General features: G+C 58.7%; 1 long non-coding RNA gene across 1 annotated transcript; it reads right to left on the reverse strand.

Annotated features, from left to right (window-relative positions):
• Positions 1–511: 511 nt before the first annotated feature.
• LOC113893601 lies at positions 512–1,404 on the reverse strand. Its single transcript, XR_003511306.1, has 2 exons — positions 1,184–1,404; positions 512–869 (listed from the first exon to the last, which is right to left on the reverse strand). It is a non-coding gene; the product is annotated as an uncharacterized LOC113893601 (long non-coding RNA).
• Positions 1,405–9,818: the final 8,414 nt, after the last annotated feature.

Consider the following 9,818-nt stretch of genomic DNA (forward strand, 5'->3'; position numbering starts at 1 on the left):
GTGCTGTTTAGTTGCTAAGTCGTGTCTGACTCTTTGCAACCCCATGGACTTTAGCCTGCCAGGCTTCTCTGTCCCTGGGATTTCCCAGCCAAGCATACTGGACTGGGTAGCCATTTCCTTCTCCCGGGGATCTTCCCAAACCAGCGATTGAAACTGCATCTCCTGCATTGCAGGCAGATTCTTTGCCACTGAGCCACCAGGGAAGACCACATATTAAAGGGTAGTAATGGTTAATTCTATATTGGTTTTCAGTAGCTAAGTCATGCCCAGCACCGCGACCCCGTGAACCAGGCTTCCCTGTCCTTCACCATCTCCTGGAGTTTGCTCAAACTCATGTCCATTGAGTTGGTAATGCCATCCAGCTTCATCTGTTAATTCTATAAAGATCAGATAATTCTATAAAGAGGCAGGATGTAAATATTTTAGGCTTCACGGGCTATGTGACACTTACTCAGCTCTGCTGCTTCAGTGCATAAGAAGCCATAGACAATGATTAAACAAACAGACAAGGTTGTTTGCCAATAAAGCTTTATTAATAACAAGCAGAGGCCTGGATGTGGCCTTTGGGTTATCCTCTGTTGCCCCAGATGGAGATGGTAACCAACTAGGGCCGACTGGTCAAATCCACCCTCCTCTTCGGGCAGAGGAGCTTCATATCCTCAGGTGTCATCTGCCCCCATCACTGTAGATCGCTCGGCTCTGAGCCCTTTGCCTGGGACCCATAAATGTGTCAGCCTCTGCACACGGGCTCCCAGCCACAGGCAAGCCAGGCCAGCCCTCCTCAGTGCTGACGGCACAGGGGACTCTCCCTAGAAAGACGGTCACCATCCAGCAGTGTATCGTGTGCGCGGCATCAGTGGATTTATTATCTAGAATTGAGGAAACAAGTCACTTCAAACCACACACCTGTCACGGAGCCCCTGCCCTTTCTAGCAGGCAGTGGAGCAGATGGTTAAGGCCAGTGAGATTAGAGCTCTAAGACTGCACTAGTGGCCCAGGGCTCAAGAATCTGCCTTCTAATGCAGGGGACGCAGGTTCGATCCCTGGTCTGGGAACTAAAATCCCACGTGCAGGGGGCAAGTGAGCCCACAAGCCACAACCAAAATCCCATGCAGACAAATAAATAAGTAAAATAAGAAATGTTAGAATCCCACAGAGCAGTTCCTTGCACTCAGCCATTTACCTCACTTCTCCAAAATCTCAGTCTGTACATCTGTTTGTAGAGGTGATGCTCACGAAAGATCGCTGCAGGTGTTCAGCGAGACAGTGGCTGTGAAACGCTCTTCCTGGGGCCCCCTGAAAGGAGAGCTCTTATCCACTCACCACTCCCAGCAGCCAAGCCCGCCCGGGAGGAACCCACGTGGCGTGAGACGTACAGGCAGATTCACCACCCACGAAGGCAGCATCTTCAAGCCTCTCAGTTCTCTGCAAAAATCTAAGGCTTGAAATCACAGCCTCACAGGAGAACAACTGCTAACTCTAGCATCAACTGCAAGTGCAAAGACTTGGCACTCGGGATGCGGGGAGAGGAGTCTGGCCAGGCACCCTAAAATAGGCGATTATGTTCGATCCTGGCCCAAAACACAGACGCCACGCTGGTGCAGGTACAGCTGTCTGTTTCCATACAGTCTGGCAAGCCTGGAAAATAAGCATGCCACCCTCCTCCAGTCTGGGAGGGACTGAGGAATCCGATTAAGCCATTTCCTCGGAGTGGAGCTGTTCCAACCAGGGTAAAGTGGATTTGGAAGGTACAGCATCCTGGCTGTTAAAATGCACGGTGGGGGAGGGCATTCATTCACTTCAAACTGGCTTTAAATGTTGTCTGCTCTTTAATTAGATTCCACTTTACAAAGTTATCCTCTGCGCCCGGGGAGCGTGCCCACCCCTCCCATCCCAGACAGTCGGCTGGCAGAGTGGCTGGTTCACCGAGGCTCTCGATCCTGGGCCGGGCTTCGGGTCGGGCAGGCAGGGACCAACCCACCGTTGGCATCGAGGCCTGGGCTGTGTCGGGTCCAGGGACCTGCGCCTCTAACAGCAGTGTCTGAGCGGTGCCCTGGTCCCCAGGTGCCCACCAGCCTTAGCTTTTCTTGCCCTGCCCCCTCCTTCCTCCCCACCTCCGGAGGTCTCACCAGCCCTGCTCGGGCTGGGGGCCCAGCAGAGAGCATAAAGGGCCAAACCCAGCGCACGGGGAGGGTTCCCTTCCAGAGGAGGGGCAGGTCGTGAAAGGAGTAAAGCAGAGAGCCTGCAGTTCTGTAGCCCGTGGTCAGTGGGGGCTACGAGAGAAACATGGTGAGGGTAGGCGAGACGGGAGGCGTGCGACTAAATTCCAGGCGTGGACAGGTGAGGGGGGCCTTCCCAGAGGGTGGATGAAGGATGGCGCAGATGTGCAAACGAGGGAGGAAACAGCCCTGGGGAGATGGCAAGAGAGCCAAGGCCGTAAGGCACCTCCAGGACCTGAGGTCGCCTAGGGGAGGGGCAGGGGCCCCGGAGCAGAGCAGGTGGGGGGCGGCGGGGGGGGTGTGGGGGTGGGGATTGACTTTTCCTGGAGCAGCAGCGCCAGCCTGGGGGACAGGAACGTCCCCCGAGTCATAGTTCCAGGGTCACTCGGTGGCTGGGGTCGTCCAGGGGCAGGCTCTGGAAAACCACCAGTGGGCAGCGTGCAGACTCACCCCTCCCCCACCCTCAACCCTTGACACTTCCCCACCCCCCGCCCCCCGCCCCCCACCCCCAAGGCTCCCCTGGGTGCCAGCATCAGACCTCTGCTTTACGGCACCGGCCCCTGGGGTCACAGTAAATGGTGGCTGCCTGCCCGAACCCGGGACACCGGGCTCCTGCACTGGCCTTCCTGACCCCAGTGTGCACCTGTGGGCACCTACGTGTGTGTGCACATGTTTCCTTGTGTGTGCTTGTGTACACGTGTGTGTGAGTATGTTTCTCTGTGTTTGCATGTGTACGCGTGTGTATGTGTGCACGTGTGTTTCCTCGTGTGTGCTTGTCCACATGTGTTTCTGTGTGTATGCATGTGTACATGCGTGTACGTGTGCATGTTTCCCCGTGTCCTTGTCTACATGTGTGTGTTTCCGTGTGCACGTGTGTGTATGAGTGAGTGTGCATGTATGTCTCTCTGTGTGTGCGTGTCTACATGTGTGTATGTGTTTCTGTGTATGTGTGCGTGCATGCGAGTATGTGTGCGTGTCATGCGTGTGCACATGTATATCTGTGCCTGCGTGTGAACTTGTGCATGCACACACCCACACAAGCCTGTCCGCATGGTGTGTATGGCTAACAGGCCGCGGTTAGATAGCAAAGAGCTTTCCCGTGCTGTGCGGTCAGTGAGCGGCTCTTGGTCCCAGAGGGGACAGTAAGCCCCAGGCCAGGTAGAGACAACGGCCTCCCGGGGAAGCCCACCCCTAAGGCTTCCTGTCTCCCACATGCTGCTTATACTCGGGGAAGCCCCAAGAAGGGCAGAAGGTGAAGCGCCAGCAGGAGGCAGAGAAAGAGGACCAGACCGGCCACCTCTGCGCTCAAGGAGGGGAAGGAGAGGTGCATGTGGGCCCCGGAGCTGCAGCCCACCGCCCTGACCCAGACCAGCACCAGCTGAGTGACCAGCCCTGTGGACGGTCTGCATCTGAGAGAGAACACCCAGCCGTGTAGTGACCATGGTGACAAATGCCTGCAGCAGCCCAACCGCTGTCCAGTAACCCCAGAGGGACAGATAAGGGCCACCCCTGTCTGACCCAAGTTCCCAGGAGAGGCCCTTCCCTGCGGCCTGCATGCAGGGTCCACCCTGGCTGTGCAGGAAGGTCCTAAGGGCTGTTCCTAATGATCACGAAGCCAGCTTTCACCAAAGCGTCTGCTGATGGGATGCCCTCCATCCAGGATAGTCAAAGTAAGGGAGGAGCAGCCCAACCCCAGAGCCCCCGGCCTGAAATCTGCAAATCACCCCCACCACATCACCTGGAGAATGTCCCCCATGGGCCGTGGGGATACCGCCTCCCCGCCCACCGTCAAGAGAGTCCAGGGAGAGCTGCCTCTTCGGGCTCTAAGAGGAGATGGAAAGCGACCACTGTCCCTCCACTGAGGGCTGGCCCAGGTTTGGAACTGCTGGTCTCTGTACTGTGGAGTGAGGGCTCTTCCAAATCTACACCGCCCCCGCCAAGAAGGATCCCCGGAGATGCCCTGGGCCCTCACCCTGGCCAGGAGCTCTCAAACCTCTAGGACAGAATGCACTGCTCAGAAAAGAACAATAAGATCAGGGTGCACTCCGGTGGGGGTAATGCAATTGTCAGAATCCCAGGACAGAGGGAGGCTGAGAAGCAATAAAAATGTTCTGGAGCCAGAGCCGTGGGGCCATCGCTGGAGGATCTGGGCGGGAAATCAGCGACTCCCCTTATGCCACTCTTTGAAAACAAGATGGTAAAACACACAAAGCATCTAACGCTAATGTTGACACTGAGGCTGAGGGTTTAAGGTCTTAACTCTCTCCCGTCAGACCTGCGGGGTGGCCTGCGGGCAATCCCATCCGAGGGCACTATTCTCCAGGTGTGTCCTGAATGGGTCTCTGTCCAGCGCTGGGCGGGAGCCTGTCCTTAGCGTGTCAGGAGCTGACGCGCACCATCTGGGGGACACACCCCCCGAGAGCCCCTCCCCCAGACGCCAGGACCCCCGTACCCCTGGATCCTCAGTGGGGAACTTCCCCGAGGACAAGAAGGCTCAGTGCAGCCCCAGGACTCCCTGGAAACCCGCTCCTGACGACGGGACTTCCCGGAGCACCCAGAACCCTCTGGGGAAGGCTCGCAGCAGAGAAGCTCGGTAGCCCCATTGCTGGGGACTGTCCCTGCCCCGTGAGCTGGCCTGGGACACTGCTCTTGGCCCTTTCCAGGCAGGGGGCAGACGGGACGCAGGACTGACTGGCTCTGTCAAGATGCACAGCTGAGTTGTGGTCCCCAAAGACACGTCCCCCCGAAACCTGTAGAGGTGACTTTGTTTGAAAAATGGGGTTTGCAGATGTAATCCAGTGAAGGCTCTGGGGTGAGGCCATGTCGGGTCAGGAGGAGCCCTGAACACCATGCGCGGTGTCCTTGTCGGGACCGGGGAGGGGCTTGGGCGGAGGGAGGTGGAGACGGGAGGGTGTGGCCACAAGCCAGGGGATGCCAGCAGGGAGGCTGGAGGAGCCGGGAAGGACCGCCCCTGCGGGTGAAGCCAGCCGTCCTGTGCACACTTGGCCTCAGCCTGCGGGGGGAAGGGGCTTCAGCCCCCGGCTGTGGCGCCTCGTTACCGCGGCCCCAGGAAGTGCGGAGAGGAGCAGCGCGGAGCCCGCCAGGCCGGCCCCTCCTCCAGCAGGCACGTCCCACGCCCAGGGCGACTCTCTGGGGCCCCTGCCTGCCCCGGGCCAGCCCCAGGGCGTCCTCGGGCCGGAGGAGGAGCCCCTCCGCGTGGGCTGAGCACCGTCTCCTCTCCTCCCTCTGAGAACCTCAGCTCCGGGGACACGTGTAGACCACAGCAGTGTCCGCCGAAGCCGATGGGAGCAGACGGCCACGGCCGGCGTGCGTCCCACGCCCTGGGACGTCTCGCTTCCGGGACGGCTGAGGCTCTCCCGAATCTGGACCCAGCACAGCTACCTGGGCCTTCGGAGGGACCAGACAGGACCTCTGTCCTGGGGGCTGGGCCTCATCATGGGGCGGGGAGTCAGGGACACGCTGACCGGGGCCCCCAGTGGCTTTCCCTAAGAGAAGGGAAGGGCCCTGCCCACCCTCTGCTCCTGACGGCTCTGGGACAGGCGGGCATTTCCACCCCCGCTCACGGGGTCCCGGGAGTGAGCATGCAGGGCTCACCCCTGGCCCCTTTCTCCACTGCCCACTAACAGAGGGCGCTGGTCAAGGGCCTGCCCAGGGCCCAGCCGAGCTGGACACGGCCTGGACCTCTGCGGCCCCTGAGCTCCCGGAAGTGCACCTCTCGGCTTGTCCACTGAGGGGCCGACCATCGCCCCAGGACCAGCCCGGCTCTCAGCCGGAGACCAGAGGTGTTGCAGAGAGGAAGCCAGTTCGGACTCCACGAAGAAACTGTTTCTTTGACTTTCTTTGTGTTGCTCTTGTTATTATAATCCCACAGAATGGCCTGCCTCACACAGCCCTGCCCCTCTGCCTGACTGTACACTGAAGCGCCTCGTTCAGAACCCAGACCACCTGTGGATGGCCGGAAGGAAGGAAGGAACACACCTCCTGACTGAGGTGGGCCATTCCTGGAGATGCTGGCGAGATTGATGCCCTTTTACTCTACTTCCTCACCTCCCCCCTCCCTGATCTGTAAAAGAACCTGGCATCCAGACCCTGATGAGATGGCTATTTTGAGGCGCTAACTTGCCGTCTTCTCGGTCAGCTGGATCCCCGATTAAAGCAGTTTTCCCAGCTTCAGTACCTCATCTCAGATTCACTGTCCTGTCCTTCAGCAACTCGGGACCCAGGGCCTGGAGAGAAGGCAGAGCCGCTGGCCTCCTGCATGGAAACGGGCTCCTTCTGTCTCCTGCCCAGCCAGGTAGACAGCAGAGGCCCGTCATCGCGGCCTGGAGACCACTGGAGGCCTGAGAACTGTCACTCCCTCCTTCCCAGGAGAGGCCTTGAGGCACCAGCCATCCAGGAGGCCTTCTCTGCCCAAGCCTGGGGTCTGGTGTGCAGAGGCCCAGGGGGCAGCAGGCGTCCCGAGCCCCCCGGGGTTGGGCCTGGCCCTGAGGCCGGTGGGGCGGGGATGGGGGCCACTTGGCAGTGTGAACTTCAAATCCAGCTGGCGAAACTGGACTTACACGCCGGGATCTGAGCCTCTTAAGATGAGAAGACGACTCAGCGGGCCTCTGTCTCTCAGGATCTCTCACAAGTGCACACGTATACATGTGCACACACACAGGCTGCATGGATTCCAGGGTGGAAACAGAGCTGATTTGCTGAAACTGCCGCCCTGGGGGCTGCCCGCCCTCCCCCGTGTAGCCCCCCACCCCGCACCTGTGCCCTGTGGTCAGGCTCTGCCCTGGGAGCTGCTGCCCTCCCCTGTGTCTGCCGCACCTGTGCACCATGCTTAGGCTCTTCCAGGAGCAGGTCTCTTCTGGCGTCAGCCACTGGCCCCAGACACCCTGGGGCGAGGAGAATGAGCTGCACTGAGTCAATGGCCCTGTCTTCCCATCTTCCCCAGCAAGCTCTAGATTCCATTGTGCCCACGAAGGATGTGCTGGGCTCACCCCCAGAGTGTTCCACAGGCCAGAGAGCTCCTTCCTATCTGATTTCTATTTTCTAACAAAGAGAAGTGACATTTCTGAGTTTTGCCAACAGGTGAAGTGCCTTAAGGGCCACGTCAGACACACGGCCGACCCACAGGGACCCTGAGCAGGATACGGACACTTCATTGCCCCGAGTGGTGCTTCCAGGCTGGGGAGACCCCGGCCTCAAGCGTCTCGGCATCCCCGGCTTAAGTGCATCCATCCGTAGGCGTGTTGCCATGGAAACACACGCATCCTATGTGTACAAATATGCGCACACCCATACACACCAGCGTGCACACGCTCACACAGCAGGTCCACATGCACAGCACAGCCTTCTTGACTCTGAAGCCTTGAACTTTCCTGAGGGGACCGTTCAGGACCAGCCCTGGTGGGGCAGACAGCTTTGCGTAGCTGGAGTGGACGGTTGCCATCTTTCAGGACCGGTAAAGCCGGCACTGGGCAGTCCTTGTATCTGACTAGTTAACTCACATCACAGCCCAAGGGGCCGTTTCCACGGCTGGAACACCGGGGCTATGGTCTGACCGTGCCCAGGGAAGGGGCAGAGCTGGCCCCACCTGTGGCCTCGGGACCCCAGGGCCCCCGTCCCCCAGCACGCAGCCTCCACGTTGGAGAGAAGCCGGGGAGGCGGGACAGAGGGTGACCACATCTGCGCTCAGACGCCAGGAGGCAGCCTGGAGGCACCCGTCAGCATTTGGGGTGAGCTTGGAGGAAGCGCCCCTATTTAAAGGTTTAAACATCACACCTGTGAAGTTTGTTTGTGCAACAGAAATGTTTACACAAAGGTGCAAAGAGTTCGGGCTTCCCAGGTGGCATCAGCGGTAAAGAACCTGCCTGCCAACGCAGGAGACAGGAGAGACTCGATTTCGGTCCCTGGGTCGGGAACAGCCCCTGGAGGAGGGCATGGCAACTCACTCCACTGTTTGACCTGGAGAATCACATACACAGAGGAGACTGGCAGGCTGCAGTCCGTCGGGTGGCACAGAGTTGAACATGACTGAAGCGACTTAGCATGCATGCACGCAAAAAGCTTTCAGGTTGAAGACTTGGGGTCTCTCTTGGCTGGGTGGTCTGGCAGACAGCGAAGGTAGGGAAGGATAAAGCAGGGGCCAAGGTGACTGCCTGTCCCCCGCCCACCTGTCGGCCTGAGCATCCTGCTTCTGCTTGGCCCGGCAGCCCGGACACCCAATGGCACTGCCTCGGTCCCTCTGTGCACAACTCCCTGAGGTGCTGGAATCCTGGCGCTTTTATCAGAAGCACGTGGGCGAAGACAGGTTGGGCTCAGCACGTCCTGAACTCACACATGAGCAGGAGGGACCTAGAGCTTCCCTGGATCAGCCTGGCCGGAGTCACTTTGGTCTGAGCGGTGAGGCTTGCAGTCTGCCTGATGAATTGGCTCTTTACTGCAACTTTCTCTCCCTTCCAGGTCTGGCCAGGGTTGGGGCCCCACTCCCCACCTCCAGGAGTCTGCCAGGCGGGCTTCCCTCTGGTCCGGGGAGGGGCCGAGCCGTGAGCTGCCCCTCTGCTCAGAGGCCACCCCGCCTGGTCCTCCATCTGGCCCGACTTCTCCTCCGGGGCGCCTCCTCTTGAGCTTTCCTCACCCTTGTCCGGCCAAACTCCCAGTAAGACTGGCTCTTTTCTTACCTGGGGGGTTACTGTCAGCGTCTGCGCAGAGGTGGCTGTCTTGCCCAGGGCTGGTCCTGGAGGCCAGACCCAGGCCAGACGTCGTGCAGACAGAGCGTGCCAGATGAGGGATGGGGAGATAATGCCTGAGGCTGACGGACAGGCGGCGACCGGGCCACAGGGCTACGGAACTCCTGTGCCTTTGCCACCGGGACTCCAGCGTCTAGGAGCCCAAGTGTCTCATAGCTCAGTTGGTAAAGAATCCGCCTGCAATGCAGGAGACCCCAGTTTGGTTCCTGGGTCCAGAAGATCCACTGGAGAAGGGATGGGCTACCCACTCCAGTATTCTTGGGCTTCCCTGGTGGCTCAGCTGGTAGAGAATCCGCCTGCAATGCAAGAGACCTGAGTTCAATCCCTGGGTTGGGAAGATCCCTAGAGAAGGAAACGGCTACACACTCCAGTATTCTGGCCTGGAGAATTCCAGGGACTGCACAGTCCGTGGGGTCGCAGAGTCGGACACAACTGAGCGACTTTCACTTTCACTCACTCATGCCGTGTTAATGCCCCATCCCCACACGCAGCCAGGGGAGAGGCGCGAGCTGGCTCTAGACAAGTGTTTGTTGGGTGAAACGTGAAAGGTTTTCCATTAAGTTACAGTTAATGTAAGTATTTTCATGTTCTAAGTAATTCTAAATAAAACCTACCATTAATTTTTCACTTCCCCTCTCCTAAAGGCATATAAGAACCCCATCTGGGAATAGCAGGAAGAAGAAGAGAGTGACAGGGGAAGACGTGTTGAAATATCTTTCTTGGCCATATCTAGGGTGAGCCAGTACCTGAAATACTAGAAAAAAGGCAAGTGTTAACTAACGGCAGGTAAACCTCCAAAGTTTGCGCAAGCGCCGTCTCCTTCAGATAAGAACCCAAT

The sequence above is a fragment of the Bos indicus x Bos taurus genome, chromosome 5, assembly GCF_003369695.1.
Source record: "Bos indicus x Bos taurus breed Angus x Brahman F1 hybrid chromosome 5, Bos_hybrid_MaternalHap_v2.0, whole genome shotgun sequence".
Taxonomy (NCBI): Eukaryota; Metazoa; Chordata; class Mammalia; order Artiodactyla; family Bovidae; genus Bos; species Bos indicus x Bos taurus.